This window comes from Apteryx rowi, unplaced genomic scaffold, assembly GCF_003343035.1.
Source record: "Apteryx rowi isolate R43461 unplaced genomic scaffold, aptRow1 scaffold_3, whole genome shotgun sequence".
Classification (NCBI taxonomy): domain Eukaryota; kingdom Metazoa; phylum Chordata; class Aves; order Apterygiformes; family Apterygidae; genus Apteryx; species Apteryx rowi.
Genome location: NW_020449418.1, coordinates 2,662,814 through 2,690,798, shown reverse-complemented (window position 1 = coordinate 2,690,798; position 27,985 = coordinate 2,662,814). Strand labels below are relative to the sequence as shown.

The 27,985-nt window shown below is 37.2% G+C and overlaps 1 protein-coding gene and 1 long non-coding RNA gene across 29 annotated transcripts in view; both read left to right on the top strand.

The window, feature by feature from the left end:
- The window catches only part of VTI1A (vesicle transport through interaction with t-SNAREs 1A), a 280,707-nt gene that overhangs the window by 19,741 nt on the left and 232,981 nt on the right, over nucleotides 1-27,985 (top strand). The gene's annotated exons all lie outside the window — the stretch shown is intronic.
- On the top strand, nucleotides 22,121-26,968 carry LOC112967927. Its single transcript, XR_003254173.1, has 2 exons — nucleotides 22,121-22,238; nucleotides 23,639-26,968. It is a non-coding gene; the product is annotated as an uncharacterized LOC112967927 (long non-coding RNA).

The window sequence follows — 27,985 nt, the reverse complement described above, 5'->3', positions numbered from 1 at the left end:
TGGTTTGTTTTTAATGGAAGATTAGAGATAGTGTAACTTACATCCCCTCTAGAAAACTTGGCCTTATTTATTTTCACCTTAAGAAAACTTGTATAATTTTGTGTGCAAGTATGGTGAGGGAAGGAACTTTGTTCCACCATAAAATTTACTAGTTGTGACATGCTTTTCCTTAGAGGAAAGCATGAAAGATGAGAGTTAACATGCTTAATTTATAATTAACCTAAGGGGTTATGATCATCTTAATTGAGATTCCTTCGAGGCTAGAGCAGTGAAGCACATCTTATTTCTTGGTTTTATAAATCTATAGGAATTGTTTACAAAGAATCCTTCAACGTTTGACCAGTAGGATGCATCTCATAATGTGATTTGTGAAGAAGTGATATGCTGGGCGATGACAACCAAGCAGAAAATCTTAATTGTAGATAAATTGAATTCCTTAACCAGATTTTTCTCTCAACTGGCTTTACCCTGATGCTCCCATGGAGTTCGGTATAACTCTCTTCAGAGGTGTTGCTGTTGTTTGTTGGTCTTTGAGCAAGTCAGTGACTGTTATGGTGGAGATGATGAAATGAGTTTAAGGAACGGTCTGTGGAGCGCTAGACTTGGCCCACTGATTACAAATAAAGGTACCACCAGAAAGCATCTTGGTAAGTCTGGTAATTCTTGAATTTGACTCGAGGGCTATGCGTGAAAGGCATACCGCTTCATGCAATACATGTGAAACAGTCGTGCCTCTTCCTCTCCTTTCTGCCTATGAACACGAGATATTTCTGTATTAGACAAAGCTAAAAAGAGGACTATGGCAGAAATCCTTCTGCAAAATATTATTTAAGACATGTCATAGGAGTTCTTCATAATTTGGATGCTGGTAGAGGAACACTAATTTTTTTGCTTGCTCTCACCCAGCATTTAGAGATGTCTGAATGCCAGCCTTCATCAGACTTTCCCAGGGACAGAGTACTATCACTTCTCTGTTTACACATAATTTGTTCTTAGGTTTAACCTTTCACCTCTCAAAGTCGAATTGAATCTGTTTTCTGGTATTCCTTGTCAATGTTGAAAGAAGCAATGTCCGCTCAAAAGTACTTACAGGCAGCCGGCAGCTGAGGTAACTCATAGGCAGAAGGTGAATTCTGCAGGTTGCGGGGCAGAGGGTGGGGGGAAAGGAGGGCTTTAATGTTTCCTTCTTTCTCAGTGATTTCTTATTTTAGTCAAATGATAGTCCCCTGCCTGTCATGCAGCAAGAAGCAGGCTGTCATTGCCCTGCTTTTGATAGCAGCAGTAATAAAGATCCTGCAACTGGAACTTAGCTGTCAGTGGTGATGACGAATAAAGCAGCAGAGAGCGCATCTCACTCTCCGTTCGCCGCACGGGCTCGCCTGCACTCACAGGAGGAGAAATTTGATTTGGTTTCTAGCACGAGTTGGAGACGTAAAGATTTCAAAAACAGAAGCAGACAGGCTGAGCAAAAACCCCATCATTTTTACATGCTCGCTTTTCAGATTAGAACGACGCTCGAGTTCCTTAACGTGTTATTTCTCTTTTTTTCCGGCTAGAGCGAGGCTAATTCGTGTTTGACTGCAAAATAGGGAAAGACATGTGCTACTGATAAGGCAAAAGATAGGGAGAAGGTAACGTTTTGGCGCTGGGAGGATTAATTGCGGGCCGTTCCCGATGTCGCGGTTGGTTTGCTCGGCTACCGGCACTAGRTGGCACTGCGTGTTTGCAGAGCCGGCGTCGGGGGGCTCGTTCTTCCTCCCCGTTTCTTTTTCGCTTTTTTTTGCTTTGGTAGTAACTGAAATTACTGTTTCATGAATAAAATATTTCTGGTGGGATTTGCATTTCTATATTGGCTGAAGATACTGTGTTGAATGTTTTATTAACCAGCCCAGTGCAACTGTCAGCCTATTAAAGAGATCCAATGGACCCTGTTTAGCTAAATAAACTAAATAAATCCAATTCATCAAATTGTGTTCCTGGCTGTTTATTTTCCATTCTTTTGATGTACAGTTTATTTTAAGTTAAAGCCACATAGTTTTAAAAATTAATGGGAAAATAGAATTTGGTGTTTGAAACATGAGGAGACTAATTGCCATGGCCAAAAATAGCTTTCTTTTATGGTGAAGTTGCAGTCTGGAARATGGTGAACATTTTATTAGTGACTGATTAACTGTCCCATGTCAAAAATTAGTTTGGTAAACAAGTGGTTAATGGCTTATTTTGGCCTGCTTGCTGGGTTCTGTTGCTTTCATGAAATTAAACTTGAAATACAAGCATTGCTGTTAAAAGTATCTATTTCTACCCAGCTTTGCACAGTTGTGCTTCATCTTGATATTTTCTCGATCAGAATTTAAGGGGATTTTTTTGTATGATATTATATATTAAATGCTTGTTGCAATTCCTATTGCATCATAGGCAAATATTAGAGCACAAAAAATGTCTTTGCATAACCGATTGTTTTGTAAGTCTGGTCATTAAACTCTGTCAAACATTACAAATATATTCATTCATTATATTCTACTAGTACAAATAATTTAGTTGCCTTGTTTGCTGAAGACCTTTTCTATAGACTAGCAGGAGACAGGCTGTAAATTAATGTTATTAGCGTAGTAAAAATTCTTGTCAGTGCAAATGTGTTCTAGATTTGTTAATAAGAGAAAGGATGAAGCAGTGATAAGTGTTTTCTCTCTTTAGTTCTGATGAATTACAGAGAGCTGCTTTAGTGATGTTGTGTATTAATTTTTGTATGTTTTCCAAGAAACTGAACCTCCAGAGTACCATGTTTTGTGTAGGTTTATTTTGATAATCTGGGGTTTCCAAAAGTGGAATACTAAGTTTAATGCAAGAGAAATAGTTAATTTTAGTTAAAGTGGGTTTTTTGGCTTTTCTCTTAAGAAATCTACTCTAATGGATTAAAAAGCCCTTGTGAAGAACTATCGTGYAAGTACAAATTTCATAGTGTTAGAGATTGTTAAGGCAAATCATAGAATCAGTTCATTTCATCCTTTTGTTACAACTTACGGTTGAGTTTTTACTCAAACTGTAAAATTTGCTTCTACTCCTCTCCCAAACTCTAAGAACAAAGYAGATATTTATGGAAATGCCTTCAGTGTTGAATAGGGTGCTGTTTCCTTATGTAGGCAGGCTTTCATTTGTCCTGAAAAATATTAAACCTTTAAATATTTACATTTTAATATTTTCAAGTTGTAAATACTTAAAATTGCWACTTAATTACTAAAATATGAAAAGTTACCATGTTTTCTCCTTGACAAAACCTTCACATCTTGTGCTGCACAATGCTTCTTTTTAACACAGCAGTGTCAARCACAGAAGGAACTTTATGCTGCTTTAAAACTGGCTAGCGCAGGTAAGTGAAGGTGGGCTTTTATAAAAGTGGAGATGTTGTTTCATTTCTGGCCTAAGGCTTGGTGAAGAAYGAATATAAATCACAAAATGCAGATGGAAGCATGTTAATTTTTTTGTCCTCTTCTAATGCTCTTTGCTGTATGAGGCATATGGCAAAAGCRTCAAAATCTCTGTTCTTTTGTTTGGTAACTTTTTATTTGTATTCTGCAATCATTTAGTAGTCAGTCCCAAGCACAGTCCATTTCCCTTTACAAGCTGCTTTACAAACCACAACAAAAAGTAGTCCTTGGCCACTAAGTCTATTTAAACTTGTTCTTCTTACATAGTTGGAGAAGAAATGCCTGCAAAGGCTAGTCAACAGTCTTTAAGTTKTACATTTGTTAATATAATGCTCATATACATTTATAAAAAGTGGATCAAAAAAACCACCTCTGTTACTTCTCATCCTATTTTTATAAATTGTGTTCTTAGTGTGACAGTGCTGAGAAAGTAAGCCTGCTCCAATGTTTAATAATTATTAAAGAGGTTTCACTCCTAAAAGAGGTGATCAATACAAAGGAAATYAGAGTAGAAATATAAAGAGCAGATATTAAACAGGAAGATAGCTCCTGGGATCAGTAATAGATTATAGTCCTTTTCCCTGCTATAGTAAGAATTAAAACCCAGCAGAAAAGGTGATGAAAAAAGYTTTTTGCTGACTCAATATTTGGTGCCTCATGTGGAAGAAAAAAAAATTGGTGGGATGGAGGCTCTGCTTGTTTCCCATTSAGTGGTATTTGCTTTCACTTTCTGAATCCCCACAACTGTCTAACATGTCTTTGGTTTTTTTCAGAGAAGTCAAGACTAGAATGAGTAAGGGTTGTGTTTGCCAACTTACCCTCCTGGTCAATGTGGAAACACATTARCTAGGCTTTTGGAAAAGACTGGATTGCAATTTCAAACTTTATACCTGTTCACTAGAGACTCAAATGCAAAGTCTGGCAAGTCAAAGGAAAGRCTCCTATTGTGTTTAGTGGACCTTGGATTGGACCTTAGATGGAAAATGCCCCTGTATTATAAGCGCAGCACCTTCATTTCCACTAATTCATGAGTAGAAGGCTTTGAGCCATTATTAAATCAAAGTCTGACCTTTTCTAGGGCATGTCACCAACTAAGAAAGAAATGGTATTTAATATTTAAGAGGAATATAGTGGCATTAATATCAAACTGAATTCTCTTGTTTTAAAATTTGAAAAGTGACTTATTTAATTGATGAAAGTGGTTGTTTTTTGGGACGTACAAGTGCAACTGCAGTTTTGGCACAGGGGTCCTCTTTAATTCTGTTTTGCATGGTACCTAGCACAAAAGGGTTTCTCATCCATAAGTACAGTTCTTTGGTAYTGTGATAATGAACGTTAAATAAATAGAACTGTGCAAAGAACTGAGTTGATATGTTGATGCATTTCTTGTGATTATATTTTTTTCTTTAGGAAGTATAGGTTAGTTTATTATTGATGTTCTTCTAGCAGCTATCTTTTAAACTACAGGTTTCCATTGTTTATAATTTCTAGCATCCTTTAAAAAAGACTGAGAACTAAATAGCTGGGATTAGTTTGGTTGGGAGTAAAAACTAATAACGGCAAGAAGGAGGTCTTAATTATAGCTTAAAAATAGTTTATTTAAGAAAAAACAACTTGATTTATAGTGACTGTGGTTTTTGTATTGTTTTGTAGTACAATACTATTAATACCTGTAAAGGACCATGTGATTTCCCTCTCCTTTCTGCCCAGTCTTCAGGAGAAATTAGACTCTCTGTGGTCTAGTTGTATGAGCTTCCCACAAAGTCAGTTCAGCCAACTAAATCAAGATAAAAAGTTAGAGAAAGGTCAGGATTAAGTTAGAGCTGCTAACCTGAATCACTTTCTTAGCCTTTATAAGCCCTCAGTGCTGCTTTTGTCTTTTCCTCCTCTTCTGTCATGYTGTCGTCCTGTTAGATCTTTATTTCAGTTGAAGACAACTAGGCTGCATCTTTCTTTCTGCCGATATGTGGAGTCAATTTCAAATGTGTTATTAAGGTCTCCTTTTTCCGTTCTTGTGCTACGTCTGCTGCCTTTAGCAAGCAATGCAGATAGGTAGCTCAGCACTTCTGCCATGTAGAAATCCTGGTTTAAAATGCATGAATTTTAGAGAGGATATAAGAAAAATTTGCTCCTTTTCCTCCTCAATTTCACTTTTCTTTTCCTGGGACAAACTTAAGAATTCACTCTTAATTTGTAGCTAAAAAGTACTCTGCTAAGGACAACTGTTGAGTTACCTATCATAATCTAGCATCAGTTTGCAAACCATTTATATGTTAAAAGAAAATATCTTAGCTGGGATCTTTTCACCTACATGAAGCTTCATGTACAGTGTTGTCTTGGTTTGGCAGTACTGTGATTTTTGAAGTGTTCTCCTCCCTTTACTGTACATGCATGTGAACAGGATTGCTTTTTGAGGAAAGCAAATTGGAAACTTCCTTTCAGGTGTGCACCAAACACAMTCCAGCCCTAATGGGGAAAGAAGGGTCTGAACTAATGATTGGTCCTTCAGACAGCTTTGAGCCGTGTGTGAGGTGAGGTTGTCTGATTGAGGGACTAAACTAAATTTATTCTACAGAGAATACCTGAAATCACATATAGTAGAGATGTAGGTGCCTCAGCAGCAACTGCTTTGATCTACTGATTTAAAACTATTATACAGAACCACTTCCTAATGTAGATAAGGCTTCAGAAACCATTTCCACAAATAGRSRTCATCTTTTCCAGTATTCAGAAATTCAGGGACATATTCATTGATTCATTGGAAAAACTCCAAGATCTGTTATCTGTTCTCRTGTTGTTAAATGTATCATTTTTGGGCAAGAATATCCTTTTAGGTCCTTCCTTCTTTTGTGGAAGACCTGGGCCCTCTGAAAAGTTCCATTCCTCATCTCCCCTTCTCATTTTTTAAATGGAGAAAAGGAGGGTGTCTGACTTCATAGCCTGAAATTTGGTTATTAGTAAGTTTTGACTGCCTCCATTTTTGGAGATTGTCTTTCATTTTGATCACTATGTAAAGATTATTTACGACAGATCATGTGTCAGTTCTTTCACCCACTTGTTATTTGAACAGAAAAACAAAGCCTCTTGGTTTCTATCATTTCCAATGCACTTTAAAGGTCTTCAGTGTTAAATCTGTGATATCAAACAAGGATTAGTGACTGATACTTAAGATAGTCCATATCTAAGTCCTAAACTATACCATCTGCATTTATGATTTTTACTGCAAAAGTGACCTGAATTAGTAAAAACTCCTGTTATCTAAGCAATAAGAAATCCAAATCAAATCTTTGAGGGTGTGTTCAGCAAACCTAATGTATTTTTGTAAATGAATATCCTTCCTTCTGCCACGTAAGTTTTACAGAATGGTTAAGAGGATTTGGCATGCAATAGTTCTTTATGACCGTAGTATTAAATCGCAGTATCAACTTGGGTTATATAATAATCAAATTCTTCTCCACRTCTTGTGCTGAGGAGTAGAGCGGGACTCGTTGAAGAAAAAAATTCCTTTTCCAGCAAAGAAATATCCCGTYACTGACCAGTCTATTCTGCCTTTAAGCTCATCTATGTTACTGGCTGTTATTTGTCCTGGGTTTGGCTTGGAAAGGACTGTTTGAAATAATCTAGACAATTGAGTTTATCCTTGCTGTCAGATAAATGAGTTTGTCTTCTAAAGAGCTATCGCAGTCTGTCTGGAATGCCTCCTTTTTAAAGGGTATGGCTGTGTAGCAGGGGGAAAAAACTTCTTGAAATTAGGCTGTGCTGCCCTCTGTTTTTTCTTTTTTTTGGCAGTGTCTAGARAGTGAGAATAGGTTATTCTCCTGACATTTTAACTAAAAAAGGTGGAAGCATGATAGCATTTGTCTTGAGGGAAACAAACCAGACACCTATTGCAGAAAGTGGAAATAAATGTATTGCATTACTCAACTGCAGAGTTATATTCAAAGTTTCTCATGCATCACATTTTAACTTGTATCCACATTTAACATGTCCCAGATCACTTCAGAAGAAGAAATCTTTGTGTGTTTAAATACAAGTGGACAAGGTTTTGGGTTTTTTTTTCATTAAATGAAGGAAGCCCTTTCCCATTCCCCAAACAGTCAAAATGTAATTCAAGTTCTCAAAGAATTATAGTCTGTAAACTTCACTGTTGGACACACTTCAAAAATAGCCATATGAAGAAAAATGTGTGATGCATTTATTGACAGAGAAAAGCCAATAAATCCAATTTGATTCAGGAAGCTGAGAAACATTTTAATAACTTTTCAACATTTTCCTGTAGTCCTTATTTACCTTATCAATAGTTATGGTGACATATGATTGTCAACTTTTCATATTAAACCAAACTAATAAATTAAACATGTTGTGTTTATACCTGATGAAAGCTGACGTTTTGGAAAGGTGTTAAAATATACTGACAGGTCTTGTTCATAAACTCCTTTGGTATAAATATGTAGATGACATCTTTAGATATTGTTTGTACATAGGCTGATAGGCAGGAAGCGTTGACAACATAACAAATGCAAATGTCAGCCCCACAATTTAACCTTTCTGTGTAGGAAAAGATGTTAGTTTTAAGTTACATGTATCTTTTAACTTTATTTTCAAAGTTTTTTTTGAGCCTGTTATCATTGCTGTTTCATGTGCCACTGAAAGTAACGCTGCAATRAGAAAGATTTGCACTTAAGAGCTTTTCTCTGTGGTGTTCCTACTTAAATGACTACAGCTGAGAGTATGTTTTTTCTTCTAATTCTTTTTATTTTTCATGTTCGTCTCGTCTCTTCTGAATCTCTGTGTAGCAGCACCTGCTCGTTCCTGACTTGCCAATGGTTCAGGGCTTGTAAGGGTGACTCAAGGGCAGTAAAACAATAAAAATATCTTTAAAAAGCTATTCCTCATGTTAGAGCAGTTTATTGTTGCAACGGACGTATGGCCTTGGCTCTAACACAGGTCAGGGTTGCTTAGTGTACAAAATATTTCTAATTTATGTGACCCCGGTCTCCTCAATGGTGACGTAAATCCACTGAGTGTTATCTGTTCAGCTTTTTTCCTGCATCCTCTGCAAGCTGCAGTTACTAACAAATTGTGTAAAGTTATCCACAGCTTCCGGTGCGTCAGGGCCCTGCGGGCACTGCCAGCCCTCCCTGTCCCTGGCCACCCCTGCGGGTCTGCCCAGCCGCCTCAGCTCCATTACTCCTTTTCAAAATCATTGTGCAGCTCAGGTGCACCAGCCCCATCAAATGCTGATCTTAACTTACTGGTAGTGGGAGCTATGAAATTGTGCTAGATGTCTCAACTGACCTGTTTCTTGTCCTTGATCTTTCTCATGTCTGAAACTACTTTACCCAACCTATTCAAGTAATGCTTTTGTATCATGCACCTAGGCATATCTACCTATAGTCTAATGGCTGGGTAAGCAATGCGTGGTCTGTTGTGTATCACAGTGGGGGACTTCTGATGATGGGATTTCACAGTGCTGACCTAAAATATGCATTGAGATACTGAGTATCTTGCACTTCTTTCAGAATGCTAGTTCTCACCCTGATAGCGGTGAGTATAGTTCCCACTGAAGCCTGTAACCTCCCTGAGTTTTGTCTCTCACTTTCCCACTTTGGTTGTGTAAGGAATTTGAGGAAGAACAGCTTGCTGCACTTCACGCTGTCCTCCTTCTGTCATCTCAACTCTTCTCTCTTTCTTTTGGTGACTAATTTCAGAACTAAGACAAACTTTTCCATCATGTTGTTGCTGCTTCTTCATGCACACCTTCCTTCATCAGTATTGGAAATGCATTGGTAGGATTGGATATGCTTTGGTATTTCATGATACCTTTTTCAGGCTGGAATCTCAGAGMACTAGGAATACAGAGTAATTTGAATGTTGTCTCTATAATAGCCAAAGATGTATCTGCAAATCTCAGCAAGGATGATCCACCCTTTCCGTTTACCTTGTAAACTATACTGTACTCTGTGTGTGAGAGAAGTTGAGCAGAAGTTTAGGAAGTGGAGGTTGGTGTTCATGGCATTTGGATGGTTGAYGCTAAAGCTGTTGCTATTGTAGCAGGGATTACAATCTGCTGAAGTTTTACTAGTTGTGGAGGAAGTTACTACTGGTTTTGTTGTTTTTCTCTTGTTTTAAATAATTGAAAAGATGTCCGCAGTCACAATCGGACCTCTGTGTTATGAGTAAAAACAAAAACATACCAACAGTTTTGGTGTTCTGTAAGTGCGTACAGAGGAAGTTAATGAAACACAAGGTAATGGGAGGTTGGTGCAGGCATATAAAATTTAATAGATTTAGAAGGCTCTAGGTGCATTGAAATTAACCTTTTTTCCAGAATAATTAACTACTTGGTATTGAATCAATCAGCTAAATAATGCAGTCCTATTTAGTACTGTAGAAACTTTGGTAGCACTTTAATGAACAMCAACCATCTGAGCTGAAACACTTCTGCTAGCAAACTGATTTAGGTATTATGTATTACTTAAGAGTAGTTACCAAGAATATTCTTCTGTTATATTGTTTTCGTTTTGTTAGTTAGATGGACAGATTTGGGGTGTACATCTCTGGTATTGCACTATTGACAGGAAACCTGCCAGTATTTGACTATCCAAAAACCGTGAAAGGTGTACTTTGCAGCAGTCATATTCTGTCAAATGGTTGCATTGACTTTTTAAAACAGTTGGAGAAAATTGGTAAGACTTAATGTAAATAAAATTATATTTGATACTTACCTCATGTCACCTACCTGTGATACCAAGCAGTTCCCAATGATGCAGTAAGCGTATTTCACATGAGTCTTATTCCAAATCTTTCCCTGCGGGAATCATTGAACACTGTGAAGTAGAGCTCTTTCATGTGCTATTTAACCACCCTTGACTTAGTTTTCTGTGTTACCTAGCCAGGTGGTTTCTTTAGACCCACTTCCTTTATATTGTCTSTAAATTGCTGCCTTGTGTAGTAAAATGGACCTAATTTTGATCATTTTATCCTGAAAAATGTACCTTTCATTTCTAAACCATTATCTGGGATTTTAGCTTGAGATTCCCAGTAACTTTGGGAGGGCTTGGGCAGCATAGCTTCAGCATACTTTTGGAAATTGCCCTTAATTAGCATTCTGGTTCTTTAGTCTTATTTAGCAGCTTTTCTGCACAGTTTAATACCAGCTTTCTTTTTCTTCCCCTAGTTTTTTTTGTTGTTGTGAGTTTCCTGTTTAACAGAATGTTTGTTTAAGTAGCCATAAGTGCGGAGAATTTCCTGAAAGTTGCTCATTGGGGAAATTGAAATGAAATTTTAAAATATCATTAGGAATACTAACAATAAATTCTTTCATTTGCTGTAGGCGTCTTTAGGATGGAATGACTAGAAAAGGTTCTGGTTAATTAGAAGTAATTTGTTAGAAACCTGAATCCTCTTTTTTTATTTCCTAGATTAAAACTCAGTTCCCAGCTGGATGCTTATAAGTGCAGGAAATGTAATTGTGAGATGATTAATTGCAAAAAGATGGATAATTGGAGTTCATATGATATGTCAAATATGGCTAAACCAAAAGGTTGTCTGCATGTTGAATGAGACTGGCTGAAGTCTAGATTGCAGAATGTTGAGCAAGGAGTGTTTTTAGAGATTAATAATCACAGGTTGCTGCAAAAGGACTGGGCAGAGCTTGGCTGTGAAGAAGTATCCCCTCCCAGCCCTTTCCTATTGCTTCAGTTTTTAATTAGTATGGTTTTGTTTTTGTCCTCTTCCCTTTATTGCTGTTATGTGAATTGGAGATTAGGAAGTACAGTAAACATCATACGTCTAATGCCGATGCTTAGAGACAAAGATATCTCCTCCTCTCCACTAGGAAAGGTTCAGCCTACTGTAGGATAACAGCTAAACAGTCCTAGTGGACTTCTGAATTTGAGTCTCTTGTGTTATTCCCTCCCTACTGTCTTGCCTCACTACCGGCACAGGTTTTTTTCCTGTAGATTTTTTTTTTTTGTTTCTGACATTTGCTTTGAGTCCCTTCTTGCATTTTTTTTCAACTGTACTGTAATAAAAATAATTTAAAAGGTGATACATACAATATAAACTGCATTAGTGGCATTTTGCCTTCATTATCCCTCTAAGATATTTAGCAAAACAGTGCCTGGTGTTTTAAATTACTTCTGCATTATTTTAAAATGTGAACTTGTGTTTGAATAGCCTATTGTTCTGTTAGCTACTACAATGCACTTCAAGCCACACAGTGTTGTTCTATTTGCTGCATTTTGTGATCATATGAAATATTTGTTTCCCCCTCAACCTATAAACTTCGTRTCTTGCTAAGGAGTTTCTAACCCTTGGAAATACTGCTTTACAAATTCGGCTAATGACCCAAATACAGCTTGTTTGTTGTGTATGAGTTGTATTAAAATAACGCGCTGTGTGTGTATTGTCATTAATGATATGCTCATTTTGATAATGGAGCTGCAGTCTCTTAGTGTGTAGTCCTTGGGGAGATGCTGCATTTTTTTAACTAAGTATTGTTCTGGCTCCTTTCCTTGATTGGCCCAGAAATAGCAATCAGCTGGGGAGCAGGATGACATGCCTCTTAGCGATCCCTTTTATCTTTGAGATGAGTATCAACATTGTATGCTTCCTAATGGAAGTGTAATTTAATGAAATCTATTGGGTAAACATACTTCAGATGTTCAAAGGAGGTGACAAAATTTTTGCTGGCAGCCAGGACCTGGCTGGTTTCCAGCTTGCCTTTAGCTGCTATGCATATAGCATTGAGAGAGGCACTTAAAATAGGAACACAAAGTATTGTTTCTATTGTGTTTTGGGTTGCGGGGTTTTTTTGTGTCCATCTTCTTTTCCTTAATTTTTTGTTGTTGTATTTGTACGAGTGCCCTTTGACATATAGCCTTTCCTTGTAAAATGCTCTGTGAGGTCAGGTTTCCCTCTTCCCCCAAAACGTAGATAACGCAGTGCTAAACTCCAGGGAGATCACTGGCACGAAATGTGCTGCATATTGGGGAAGGGGGGGGCAGGGGGAGGAATCTAGATTGCCTTTAGTCAGTAGCTCTGTGAAAGAGAGTAAGTTCCTCTGTAGAATGATAAAATTAAACATCCTGTTTTAAAGATTATGGCACAGCACTTTTGTTTTATCAATTATAATTGCTGATGCAGGAGTGTGCTTTATTATGTTTTATAACAGATGGCAGGGAGTGGAAGGAAAGCTGCTCAGACTTCCACCGCTTCAGCTAGAAACAAGATCACTAAAAGGAGATGGTTGTGCCTCTTACYGCTGCTTCCCCCTCGTTACCAAGCGTAGTGCTTCGCCTGCTCCCCCCCTGCCTTTTCTGGTAGCGAAGTTGGCAGAAAGACTTCAGGATTAGAACAGCAACATTGTCGCTTTAAGTGCATGTTTAACTAGACAGCTGATGGATCTTATTGCTTAGCTGATAACGGATTGGTAAACTGTAGGAAAGTGTTTGAGAGGAAATACATTAACGTTTAGGCACACTTGAATGTAATCAATGTATTTTTGAAACACATGGTCTAGGCAGGGGCCTAGGGCAGGTAGTTTTTGACTGAGAACTTCCGCAATAGGCAGAATTGGGAGAAAGAACATGCACAAGAAAAGCAATGTGGCTAATCATGTCATATCYCTTTTGCTATTCTTTCAGGTATTTTTGGTTAAATCAGAGCTTTTCATTCTGGCCCAATTTATTTCCTGCTTGATCCCATAAAGAAGTCTCATTCCCAAGTGTATTATGTCTCACTCCTGTGTATGTGCGACATAACATATCTGACCATTACGGTTTTATTGCAATAACAAGCAAGTTCTCTGGGGTGGCAAGGTATTAGCCTGCCATGGGGAACTTGTTCCAAATGTTCCAACCTTGGGAGAAAAGGCAAGGGTTAAATAAATAACTTTTTGAAGTGTTGTTAGGCTCATGTTCTCTGTGGGGACCAAAAGTAAGGGTCAAAATGAACTAAGATGTAAAATAGAGCAAAATACATAGCTTGTTTTTTTAAAAAAGAAACAAAATGTGAAAGATTAAGGGGAAAAAAATTAGGGTTTGTCAATGTGCCTGCAAATTCTGTAACTGTAGGCTATAATGAAGATATAAACTAAATTGTTATTGTATTGAACTGCCTTCATTCAAAGCATCTTCTATTCCTCAGCCAAACTACATATTAGCTTACTGCTTCCTACATATCACAAACTTTCTAATGATGCCCAAAGTTTATGCAAGATCTGGATATGTACTTCTTTGTGTCTGTGGGTGCACATATAATGTTGTGCTATAGCTCAGTGGAATATGGAGTACACTGATGCCAGCTCGGCTTGTGGCAGCTGCTGAGTGGTTAAAACTATATATAACTTAAGACTCTTTTAATATATAAACACATTTAATTTAGTTTTGTCCTTGCATCGCTTTGGGAGGCTGGTGAGGAAAGGCAGGAAATAGCTGAAATAACAGGCAGCAAAAAAGTTTACAACTTTGTATTTTGTAAACCCCCAAAATAATCAAAAGGTTTACTAAGCTTTCAACTGAACTAAATTAATCCATCTATGGCTCAAACAGAAATGTTTTCCAAAATAAAAAGGATGAGAAAAACTATGAAATGTCCTGGCTTTAGATCTGCTTCTTTTGAAACTATCCTTAATGTGAAGTCCTCCTTTACTGTGAAAGGTTTCTCTACACCTTTGTGGACCATCTAGCATTGTAAATTGATATCTCAATGACCACTTTAGTGAAAACATCTTGGAGTGGTGTCTCAGTATCTTAATATAATTCTCTTGCTTTCTTTAGGTACAAATAAATGTAGTGATATAGCAGTTGGAGTGGTTGTTTTGTATAACCTACCTGGATGTGCATGCAGCTTTTTAAATTCAGGGAAAATCAAACTACAGCTCAAGTTTAGAAATACCAAATCTGCAATGATATGATCATATTTATTGCATATATTCCATGGTGAAATTAGACTTGAGGGAAGAACTTCAAGTGTTGGATCCCTTAGTTTTGTTCCCTTTCACCTGATTATCAGCTGCAAGTCCAAGGGAAGTGAACTACAGCTGTGCATTGGTGAGATAATATTTATTTGCATCATATCTCCTCTTTGCTTTTAGTGGAAGGTGCTGATTTAAAACTTTTTTCATCTTGGTATTTTTCTGGGTTTCTCTTCCACCAAGAACATAATTAGATGGTAGCCTGCTTTTTCTGTCTTCTCTTTCTTCGTCTTATTCCTCCTGATCCGTTTCCTCCCTTATGTCAGTCCATTCTGCAGCTGCTTCATGCCTCAGCCCAGAAGCTTGAGGTGCTGCTGAGGCCATCATCAGAAACTGCTTTCTCTGTAGGTCTATAGGAAGATGCAGAAGCATTACTTCTGACTACTGCCATTGCCATCCTTATCATCTTTTTTCCCCCATTGTCAAGCCATTGTTTGTAGCTGTTCTAAGCTTTACCTATGGAAGCTTTTTTTTAAAAAAAAGAAAGAAAGAAAGAAAAGGTATGATTTTTCAGAAAGGGCGCTGAAGTCAGCGCTCAATCCTCAGTGGCTTTCCAGGCTTGGACCTCTCTTAAAAATTCTAGTCTTACGTCTTTTTTCTGGGTGGGATTTTCAAATTCTCATGAGTAACCTATAAAGAGAAGCTTCATTGAAACTCCAGGGAAGATGAGCACCTCATTTCATAGTTCAGGAAGGCTTGTTTTTTTATATAAGTGCTTTTGAAATTCCATCCTTTGACAAGGTCTTGTCTCAAGAAAGATATTTCAGACTGATCAAGGTAACATTTGAATGGCTTTTGTTCGGAAAGAAATACTATTTTTCTGGTATCCATATTCCCAAGTAGTATCACAAGTAGTGAGGGAAAAGAAAGTGAATAATTATTAAGAACTGAGAAAAGCATTAATTGTAATTCTTCAAATTAGTTGCCTTTGCGTGGTGAATACATCACTCTTTAAAACTGAAGGGATTCTGTTATTGGGCAAGGCTAATAATAGGTCTGTTTATTTTGAGAACTGAAGTTGAAGGTATTGCCATTTGGAGAATTTCATTGACATGTTTTCTTTTATATGAAGTTACAGTATGGTTGAGCGACTAATATATACAGATGCCTTTTGGGTCTGTGGGTCTACCAGCTAAAATAATAAAAATGGAAACTTGTTGCAGAGCTGATCCTTAAATCTTTGGAGGAAGGGGCAGAAGTTGCATCAAAGATTTAAAAAGTGTTGGATCTTGCCAAGACACCTGAAATGCATGAACATGTAGAATGTTACCTTGAGAAAGACTTTCTTTGGCAAGTGAATAATCTCTTTCTGGGGCATGATTCAAGATGACTCTGCAATCTGGGAAGCTGTTTACCCTTACACAGCTCTTACTAAAAAAATACCTCTTATTCCATCTTTCATAAAAGGAATGAATGTTCCTGTTTTGAAATCATGCAGGGTGGAATGACAACGAGATTGAAGTGGAACTTAAATGCAGCGTTAAACCTGAAGGAAAGATGCAATTTATATATAATGGAGAATGGTATTACAGATACTGAAAGTAACCCAGTCAGTGAAGTGTAGTTCTTGTAAAGTTTTCCTATAGAAATGTATTGATTAAGTTGGGAGAGATGGAAGATCTTAGAAAGTCAACTCAGTGGTGCTTCACATTTGGAATCTCTGCCAGGCTCCAGTAGTTAGAAGACAGTAATATATCCCCAACCACTGCAAGGATGGTTGTATTGAGTTGGACCATAAATCTGTCGTTTAGTGTTGTTACTCCATAAGTAACTAAGAGAAGTTCACCAGGGAAGCACACAAGGACAAGGCAGTTATGTAGTGTAGTCCTTCTAAATTGTGACTGACAAATTCTTTAGTCAGAAGTGATGTCTCCAGCCTGGAGCTGTGTCGCCAGAAAGGAAATCAGACTTTAAAGTTGTGGATTTAAAGGTAAGAGGAAGAAGACTCACACAGGAGAACTTCTGCAGAGAGTGTGAGCCATGTTTTTTCCTAGACTCAAAAAATGGTGTAAAAAAAAAAAAGGAAAAAAAAAGGAAAAAAGTTAGGAAGCAGGATGCAAAAATTTTTTTCCTCATTTTTCCATTAATGTTTTGTTTGGAGGTAACTGGGTCTCTAATGACTGCTGCTTCAGGGGAGTGAACGTGCAAGATCTGAACTGAACTGAAGACCTGTGGAAGCAAAATGTAGAAGGACCAGACCTGAAGGCGGGAGAATAGGGTGTTGCTGTCACGACCTGTTTCTTGGCTCCTTGTCAAGCTTAGAAGGGATCAGGGATGCAGTTTGCCTGGTAACTGACAAAAACCAGCAAATAAGACTATGTAATTTTGGTTCATATTAACAGATTCCTTCACTTTGTTAATTTGTTTCATCCTATGCAACTGAACATTATTCTCTTGTGGGTGGAGGGGGAGCTTCTGTCATGCTGTTAGTATTAAAGCCTCCTGTTTAATAACTTTTCAGGGGTATGAAGTTATGTACTGTTCTCTGCATCGGATTGATTCTTCTTTTGTCTTAAGACTGTTAGCTGCTTAGATTTGAGCAGATGTCTGGTATTATACAACAAATGAGAATATCTGTACCCAAAGACATCATTTTAGGAAACACTTCATTATGCTTGTAACTTGCACTTTTGTTTATTCTGGGAATGTGTGTGTTTTTCTATGCATATGAGTGTCATCGCTTCTCTGCCTGAATAAACTTTTCATTTTAGGCTCTAAAAAATTTTGGCATAGGGCTTCCGTAAAGCTAGTAAGAAGTGCAATTAATCATTTATCTGCTAGGTGTCAGCAAAGGTTCTCTTGAAGATAAATTAAAAATCGTATACATTCTCACAACAGATCTTTAGGCTGTGTGATTCTCAAATCTGCTTGGAGGGTGAGAAGGAATTTCTATGGATATACTGAGGGAAATAAATACTATGCAGTGTCTAGAAGATACAGCTGCACTTCATACCCTTCATTTAATTAATTCACTCCATTGCATTTTGCTTGATGTACGCAACTTTGAACCTCTCTTTAATTAAGCAAAATTAACAAGTTTGCTGTGTATGGATGAGATTCCATAGATTTTCTTTCAGCAAAGGTTTTTCAATAAATTAAGCTGTTGTGGCATAAGAGAGAAGGCACTTTGATGAATTAGGTCAAAAATAGGAAATACAGGATAAGAAGAAATGGTTAGTTTTCACAGTGGAGGAGGTTCATCAGTGGAGCCCCACAGTTTCCTGGTCTAAAATTTGTGTTGTTCAACATATTTGTTAAATGGTCTTGATACAAAGAAGAGAGAATTGACAAAGTGACTGGTGATATTAAAATATTTAAGATTAAAAAAAGGGAAAGCTAAATGAATTGTTGCAAAAGTATCCTGGGGTACTGAGTCACTGAGCAATAAACTTGCAAGGTGAAGCTCTTCATTGGTAATTATAGAATGATGCACCTGGGAGAAAAATAATCCTGACTTTGTATTTGCAACAATGGGGCACTGTTATTGTTCAGAAAAGATAAAATAGTCCGAACTCAATAGGGGCCAAGAAAGCAAATCAGATTTGGGGGATTACTAGGAAAGGAATAGAGACTGAAACAAATCATCACTCTACCTATCTGTATTTATGCCTCTTGAATGCAATGTGTGGTTATGGTTCCCTGTTCCCCAAAAGTACAGCAGAACTGGAAAAGGTGAAGAGAAAGACAATAATGATGATGAAAGTTCTGGAGGTGTCTCAGTGCAAGGAACTGGGTAACAGACAGAAATTCTTCAGCTGGAAAAAGACACAACTGGAAGGGATGTATAGAGATGTATAGAATCAAGTGGCATACAGAGAAGGTGAACGTTGAACAATTATTTACCGTTGCTCATGATACACCTTAGGTGGCATCAAATTAATTTACTGAACAAGAGATTGCAAAGCAAAAGAGAGRTTTTTCCACCCAGTGCATTATTAAACCAAGAAAGTCATTGCTACAGAATATTATGGAAGCCAGGAGATTATTTAGTTTCCAAAAAATATTTGCAAATTCCAGAAAAAAATAACTTTTGGTGTTTTTAAAATGAAGAAGATAGAACATTAAAGTTAGGAAGAGCCAGATCTGTAGACGGCTGCAGGTGAGAGAATGAGTGAAGGAAGTAATACCAAGCAGGTTGTTGTGCACTTTTGCTCCTCTCTGGGCATCTAATGCTCATTCCTGGAGACGGCACACTAGACTTGATAGACCTTTGATCTGAATCAGTGTGGCCAGTTGGCTCTACTAACTCTATTTTTTCCTCACCGTATGCGACATAAAAGAGAATGGAGCCTCCTTCATCAGATTGTACCTACATTAGGTATGAACGGGATAAGTGTCTGGACCGTCTGGCTCTGGGAACAGAGAACTTTTTGCTTGGAGAAGCAGTGGTCATTACTCCAAACTAAAAACCTGGGATGATAGCAGATGGGTGTTGATTTGTCTGGGGTAATAGGTCCATATACTTAGCTTCAGCTCATTCAGAAAAAACTTCTTTTGTCCTGGAGTGGTCACTAGTTCTAGAAGTAATGTAACTACAATGGGGAAAAATGCTGCAAATGTTTATTTGGAAATAGAAACAGATTTCTTCTGTTTTCAAGTCTCTGTCTCATTCACTGTGTAGGAATATTCTTGAGAAAAGTTCTATAAATGRAAATTTTTAAGTGTTTACTTTTTCAATTTATATGCATACTGAAAGATAATGCAAATATTGGGCTGTACTTTTATGCCGTATTGGTTATACATAAATCTTCCAGCTGGGGATCAGGCTGTTACCTTTGCTTTTTAAAAAAGTAAGCACTTAAAATATTTGCAATAACCAGCTAGTGAACTATCTGGAAATGAAAGTATGTGTTGAAAGAGTTCCTTTAGAAATTTTTTAAATCTGTTTGCAGATGTTTGAACAGAAAACCCTAATTTAAAAAATAGATACACACTTCTTACATGTTCTGCTTTTTGGTCTCATTTGTTTTCCATTAAATAAAATATTACAAAAATTGAGAATCAATACTAGTCATTGTCATAGCAATTATTACTATACTGTTCTTAGATGTAAGTTATTTGAAAGTGCTGTTGGAAGTGCAACTTTTTTAGTCTGAGATAATTTTAGTAGAATATTGAGTGTGACTGGTAAGACAGACTAGTAAATTCGCAATATTGCTATGCAACTGCACAGACAACCTGATAGATTTGCCTTAGCTCTTGTATAAATGAGGAACAGTGTTGTCTAACATTACTCTGTTACTTGTAATTCAGTGGGGCTCAAAAGCCTCCCTCAGGCTTGGTGGCTGTGCTGCGGCAGATGCTGTAAAGGCAGAACGATGTCCTCCCTGCCCAAAGAACTTAAGAGAAAATATTTGACCTTTACATTGGCTTTGCAAGTGAAGAATAAACCTGCTTTGGTGATACTGGATTTTATACAAAAACACAGTTGCTTGACCTCTTTTTAAAAAAAGCCAGTATTTTATTTTCCTCTGTTATGCTCCTAACAATATGATTTAAAAACTTTGAAACTGAAGTACTTGTTCTTTAGACTTCCAGCCCATGCTTCTCTATTAATTGCTGTGTAGAATCAAAGAGCTTATTGATGCAGCCACATAGCTGGTGTTCATATGTTCCCTGCTCATTCAGTAGGAAAATATGACAGGAATGCTGTCACTGTACAGTGAGAAAAGTTTGGTATTTCCCCAAAATCGATAGCCTCATTAAAAAGAACTTTAGCAGTTGAGATTTGGAGGAGTTTGTTTCTGTTATCTGCTATCAGGCCAGAAAAGTCACTTTCTTGCATTCCCTGTTTAAAAAGTAATCAATCAGTTGAAGTTCTTCCCATCTCCATCCTACCCTTGTTCACCAAACTTTTTCCTGCTGTGCCAATTTTCCAAAATTCAATTTCAAAGCTGTATTTAGATTCTCTTTACCTATGCTTCAGACTCTTGAATTCAATGTGAAAGAGTCATATTCCCACAAATAAGCTATAAAAACTTCAGTTCTAGACAGAGCAGTGTTTTTCCCAGTACATGACTAGAAGACAATGGCCACAAGAAGCAGGTATCTGTGGGCTTGTGTGATTTTATTATACTGAATAACTTCTATCAGTGTGGCTTATATATTCTTCCACCACAATTAATCTAAAGTCATATTAGGTTTTTGAAATTCACATCTTGTTGGAAACCACACTGCTATTGATTGAATAGCAAAATAATCACCCCAAGAACAATTATAAACCAACTTTGTAACAACATTTTAAAAAAGATGTTCACCACCACATCTTAGTAATATCACAGGAAATCATCATTCAAAATTACATTTGTTTTGCTTATTTTCCTCTTCTCTCTACTAAGCAGGACTAGAACAAATTAGGTATATGTCTGAGCAGGTATATTGCAGGTATTACATATGTTGCCTTTCATTTAATCTTTAAATGCATCATTCCCTTTCTAGACTTGCTCACTGCTGTGGTTGTACAGAGAATTGATTCTCTAATACAAGCAGGGGCGAGGGTTAGCAACGTCTGTCCACTGGGCATGGTGTTAGTTGCTGAAAATGTGTGTAGGACTTGGAGAGCAAAGGGAGAGTGTATAGTGGAGGTGACCATCTTACAAACTACTGTAAGGGATGGAAAATGACCATCAAGATTTGTTTAGGTTAATATTAATGGTATACGATAAAATTAAGAGGGTTTTTTGTTGTTGTTGTAGGGTTGAGGGTAAGATGCTGAGTGTCTGTAACTGCTGTTGAACTCAAGGCTCAATGAAAGCTCTCTATATTTAAAAAAGTAAATTTGAAGGTGACGTGGCTGTTCAATTTTTTTCTGAAAAGCCAGGTTGTCCCCATTTTTGGTACCATTAATTACTTTACWAATGCCTTATATGTAAACCATTTATATGCAAATTATTTAATTAAGATAGAGGTTGAGCTGTGGGCCCTTGGTGCTTCGCTACTTTCTTTTGTTCTGATTCCTCAAACTGATACAATTCCAGCCAGTGAATGCATAGTCAGGACCTTCTTTCATACCCTATACCAGAGGAACAGCGTGTTATTCAGTGTTATCATTTATAAACCTGAAAATACAAGCTGGAGTGCCTGCTTSCTTACAGCACAACTTCTCATTCTGTGTAGCCCAAAATGCAGAAGGGAGAATCTTGGATTCTGTTGTGAGGGTTGAGGATACTGTCTTGGTGTTGAATGGCTTAAAGTAATACCATTAAGCTTTTCTATACAGAAGACTCCCTTTTCCATGCTCTTGTCATCCGTATCCTTAATGTGCTTTTTAAAAAAGAAAAAAAAAAAGGCGCTAACATTTTGATGTGGTTTAGATCCATTTTGTTTCGTGTGTATGATGTGAGAAGTCTTCATGCTATAGAAATGTTTTGAATGAGGTGGCTCAACTGGAATTTATTTGGAAGTCTTGATAAGTTTGGAAGTTTTCACTAAAAGATGTTTCAGATACTGGAAAAGAAAAAAAGCTGCTGAAGAGGCATAGAAAAAAGTAGCTGCGGATCTCTAGTCTGAACATAGTGGAAGGAAAAAAAAAATTGATCTTAAACCCATAACCAAGGTGCATTGTGAGAAGAGCACCCGTTTTATCTTTAAAAAGGGCACGCTATATTGATCAGGGTTTGTGTCTTTTGAGCTTGCAGAAGACAATACCAGATGCTTCTGCAGAAGGACCAGCCTTACTGGAGCCACTTCCCTGTGAGCGGCTGTAAGTCAACCAGGCTACGTGTCATGTCACTCTTTTTGAGGGCCGAAGGATCTGTGAAACGGAGAGAGAACCACTGAAAGATGCTGAAGGAAGATTACTACATTGCAGGCATTGTCTGAGGAGTACTTAGGTGAAGAGTTTGCCAAAAAAAATTTTTAAAATTTCTGATTGCATTCAGCAAACTGAATCAAACAGATTTTGGATTTTTCACCTTGCTCTTATGATGACCGGCATTAAATACAGGGCAAGAAGCTCATGCAGACGATTTACAAAGGAGATCTGTATACTAATTTCACATATTTTCTTTGGAAAATTTTTTCTTGTTGGCAAATATGCAGTTGTTTGTATCTCTCTAGAGGTGTGGGGTTTTTTGTTATTTTTCTTTTAATTTATCCTTGACCATGCTGAAATAGGTTGGGGCCGTGGTTTTTTTCTTTTTTTTTTTTCCCTAAAGAAAATAACTCTGCAAACATTGCAGCACAGGTATCAAACATTTAATTGCTTTTGTTACCATAATCAAGCAATGGAGGTATCAGACACAGAGTTCAGAGTGATTTTTTGCAAGCAAATGAAAACATTTTCTCTGAAAAAGTTGTCTTTTAGTGTCTGGTATATTTACAGCTTTTGGTTATAATAGTGGTAGAATCGTTTTCACTTTATCAATTCTCTTGAAGATCTTAAAATGAGGGAAGGTGGGTGATTTATGATAGTTTCTTACCCTATAGCTTTGTAATCACTATGTACATAATGTAAATGATGGAATGACCCAACACAAATTAACTTACTTAAAAATGAATGTCTGCTTTCAGTTTTACTTTTGTAGTATTAATCATTTTCTGAGAGTGTATTAGGCTTTTTCTGTAAATTGTGCTAGGAGGCAGCTTTCAGGTAGATAAAGATTATTTACTTTTTACTTGTTTTTGTGCACTTTTTCTATCAGCTTAGTTATTAGTGATGTTTGTTGTTCAACAGGGTGGTGGTTTTTGGTATACCAATTTACCTCTACTAGTTCTCAGTTTTGCAGTATGATTTTATGTTGTTTTTCTGGCATCATAATTTCTAAGATAAGAAATTAGAATCATGAAGAAAAGATTGCAGCTTCTTTCATCAGTCAGCAAAGAAGCTGGAATGTAAGTGAGCAAGCTCTTAACTGAGTTAAAAAAAATGAAATAAAAACAAAAGAATACTGAAAACAATGGGAGGAAGAAACTTATTTAGACAAATTTCATTCTAATTAGCTTGCAGATGAAAGTTTCTTCTTTAAGGACTGTAATCCATGAAAGAAAAATAACTCCTAGTTCAAATGCTAAGGTCTATATAGCGTACTACCAAGTTTCAGAGGGAAAGTGGTTTCAAGGTCTTTTCATGAATGGTGTGTTATGGAATGGGGTCACTCGAAAAGGAATAATTACAGAGTGATCAGAAGATTTCTTTGAAAAGATTGTGCTAGACCTTCTGTGTGGTTTGTGGAAGAACAGAAATCAGTTTTGCTCCTAGGGTGGACTAACAAAATGTATTGTGTTTTTGCAGCTACTTCTATCTTTGCCCCAAAAGATGCATGCGTCACCTCGGCAGTGCACTCAGCCTCTGCAAGGTCATTGCCTGGAAACCAGATCTTGGAGTTGTTAGAAGTACAATATGCTGCTGCAACATTTGACCAATTGCAAGAGTTTAGTTTTGAACTCTAATGAGTCTTTGCTCATCTCCTGTCTTAGCATTGCCAGTTGTTAAAGAGGTACAATCAAAGAGGAATTTATTATTTATGTGCTCTTATAAACTTATTTGTATTATTTTGTGCTATTGTATTTTATTTGTACTCAGCCTGTTCTCTTTGCTTCAGAGTGCAGAGTTACTATAAAGAATTAATTTGAGGAATACTTTTCACCCTTTGTATAGTGTTTGTTGTTGTACTCAGGATCTGTGATCTACAGTAATTCTTATTCATTTGGAATATAGTAATTTGTTCCTGTCAGCACAGAGGCTGATTTGTTGTTTTAAATTGCTGACTTTTGTTTTTGCTGGCATGCTCCCCAATACAAATTGAGCGACTGACGAAAATCTATTTGTATGACTGTTCAATCTAGATAGGTGCTCTCTGTTGGCTAACAGAACAATTTGGGGTCCCCAGGACAAAAGTTGACTGAATGCCAAGATTTTAGCAGAGCTTGTTTGTGCAGATAACAGCGGTAATCCATATTCCTCAGGTCTGTAAATCAAACAGACAAAGAAGAAATGTGTATGCACACCATTCTCTTTGAGATAATGGACTGGTAGTTTCTTCATAATAACATTGGAAATATCTAACCCTTGAGAACAATAGAAAACTGACACAAGGGATGCTCCTCTATGAAATTAGAGAGATTAGAAGAGTCTTMGAAAAATATAGAATGCTTTCTCTCCTCCCTTAACACATAGTGCCTACGTAAATTATGCTGTCAATCTGATTGCCGGCTCTTTTTGGCATTTTATGTACTTCTGGGGTTTTGTCTGTTTTAACATAATTCAGATTATTATGGATCAACTTTTCAGTTCTATACAGTGGAGCAGGAAATCCAACCACTAGGCTTTGGCAGTGTTTTCCAGGCTGATATAGCCAATGTATCATCCTTAGGGGCTGTCTATGGAAATCTTGTCAGGGTCTTCATGAATAGAATATACAGTCGGAATAAATGGTGCCTGTGTTTAGGAAAACACATACTGGTTTCTAATGACCCCTGCAATGATTCTTCCAGGATAAAATAAGAAACTGAAATATCCTCTTTCTAGTGAGACTGTTGTATCAATAACATGAAATCCAAACTAGGAGTCTTAGTGGTCTAGTAAGCACTTTTTTAAAAAATAGATTTTAAAGTGCAAGAGTCAGAAATTCCTGATTCTCTAGGTCCTTGGCATTGTGATGAGCATATTCCCCAAGTCAGCCGCAGGTATCTACATAGCCMATTTTTGCCGCTTATGTGTGGAATCACTTACGTTTTGGAGTTAAAGCTCAGGTGTCACTCTTCTGGTTTACTGCAGGACAAGTTTTTCCCAGATTGACAGCCAGACAAGCCATGTGTTTTAGTCATGAAGACTTCTTTCTGGTTACTATGTTTTACTCCCAGGGTTCCTTTATGGGCAAGTTGTGTATACTTGGGTACCTGGACTTTCTCAGGATATCTTGTATATGAAATCAGTGTGGTTTTATGTGAAGGTTTTYTGTAGACAAATCTATTAGTTAATTCCATATCCATTTACTTACAAATATTTCCTGAAAGATGTTAATCCTTGCTCATTTCTTTCATCTCTATAGATTTACTGATCTGTTTGATTCAAATTCTGTGATCATGCCTTTTTTGTGCCATGCAAAATCTAGATAATTTTATTGAATGAAAGCATAGCAGGTTCATAATACAGTCTGTTCAAGATCAGCCGGAACTATGTTTTTGATTTGTTCTTGATCTTTCAGAATGAAACACATATGTTGGGTTCTTTCTTATTTTTTGAACTTTCTCCATCTCTTTTGGAGAAGGGTTTTAACAAAATACATCCAATATCCAAACCAATGTTCAATAAAYTTTTAGAACAAGAGTGTGTTGATAGATTTTCATTATTCTGCTGCCAATAAATGGCCTTTTGTGGTCAGAGTCAACAGGTCTTCCAATATCTTAGGTCATGCAATATTATGCACGCACATCTTTGTTCAAAAAGAGTTTAAGTTCTCATCTAGCAATCACCTAAACTTTTACATTGGGGCCACTACTTCAGACGTCTGAAATTATTGTGGTCCTGATTATAATGGCTGCTGTTCTCCTACAGTACAGTGAAGCTGCTCATAGTAGCAATGAGTAACGTAGCTCAGAGTCCAGTGGCAATGAACCCAGCATGGACTCTCTAAGATGGCTGCTGTCGTTCGTTGTGGGGCGTTTGGTACTGCGTGAGGGTTGAGAGGAAGGCTAGAGGGGACCCAAACATCTGAGCAGAGGGAGGGGATCGTTAGGATGTAAGGAGACAAGTAGCATGTAAGAGGGAACAGCAAAAGGAGTGGTGGAAAAGGGAACAATATATGATGTTTCATCACACTACATGAGGAAAGAGATAAGTATGCTGAGAAAGCCGGTGATAAACTGGGGGAAGAAGGTACAAACYGTGAAAGGTTTAGGGTGGAGGATTGGTCAATGATAGACAGGAAAGAATGACATGTACATCACATGAGAATTCAGTAGAAAGGGATCTTTTTGTGAGTTCATTTTTAGGTTGAAATTTCAACTTGAAATTATTACATAAATTGGGCCTGTCCCTGAAGGCTTAGGAATCAGGAGCCAGATATGAGTGTCATACTCTTGGATTTTTTTTTCCTTCCATTCTTTCTGTTCTTTTTGTGTTGATTTTGTGTGTCTGGTTCATGACTTGGAGTTAAAAGTACTATGTTTTCCATATGCTATCAAACTTTCATTCTCTTTGTATCAGATCATCTTTATTTGATGCTAACAGCTTTGTTATACCAGAAGTTTCTGAACTGTGCCATGCGAGAACAGCTGGTGGGGTGGAGGGACAGATGTTTGGTCAAATGGTGCTGGGGCTTTCTTGCAGTTCAGAGGAACAGAACAGATATGTAATATGGCTATAGAGTGTAGTTCTGTGTGTTTTTTTTTTAATCTAAGTGATCTGAGTGTTTGCTATGGTTTATTAAGAGACTGGGAGAGGACATGACATGTATGAGCATGAATTGGAAATTATGTTTCATAATTTCTCTTGTTGTGAAGTTTACCCTATGAAGCTGTTTGATAATCTCTGGATTAAATTCACATTGCTAATATGTGCCCCGTGGAAGAGTTGTTACAGTGTTCTGTGAAATAAATTAATTTCTTTTTGATATTTTAAGCATTATCTTCTTTCTTGGGAGTTTCACTTCAATTTTGCCCAAATGAAAACCATGATAACTTTTGCATTTAATCTTTGCCCTGCTACAGACATCTGAACATCTTTCATGATTTTCATGTACATGAGTGCTTGTTCATTGCTATTTAAATAAATAATTAAAGTATTATGTAAGCTGGGTTTTATTAAGAGTGAACACCTACATGTACTTCAAGCTCAGGAAGTCCCTGAATTGCTGATCATCAGAGACTGGAAGCATCTAGTAGAATGAGAGTCACTCTACACCTGCTCTGCTCCCAAGATTTCCTCTTGATATCCATTAACGGCCACTATAGGAGGCAGTATAAGTTCCAGACTAATTGGAGCTTCGACTGATACGGCAGTCTTTACATAGTCTTTATATGTGGGGTTGTCCTTACAGTTCACATTGCACTGTCCTGACAGTGAAAGTCTAGGTAGCTATAAATAAGATCAATAGAAATGTGTAAACATTGTTGGAGACAACATAAGAACAGGGACAAAACAGAAATGCTCACTGAGGTTTTTTTGAGTTTGGACATCAACATATACTGGGAAGTGAGCTGCTGCCTGTGTCAGTGTTTGTCATTACTGCATTTGGTGTACGTTGGTCCACTTGGAGGCAGAATCTATGATTATGCTACAGATAAGGGGAAGACATAACAAGTTAGCTGAAGCCTGTCTGTCAGAAAGACACTTTAAATACCGAAGGTTTTGTGTGAATATGCTGCCTTTCTGTTATACTATGCTGAAAGGCTTAGGGCRCACATTCTGAAGGATTAAACCCAGCAGGTGGGTTTTGGAGTGGGATTTTTTTGATACAGAGATATGCATAATAATTTTTTATCCATTTTTTACCCTTTAAGAAAGGAATATTGGTTATAAATATTTGGACTGAGTGAGGGAAGATTGAGGGATTCAAATGAAGAGGCGGGATAAAAAGCAAGAGGACTCTAGTTAGATAAATTATAGGTAGTGGATTACTTATTGACTATTATCTGA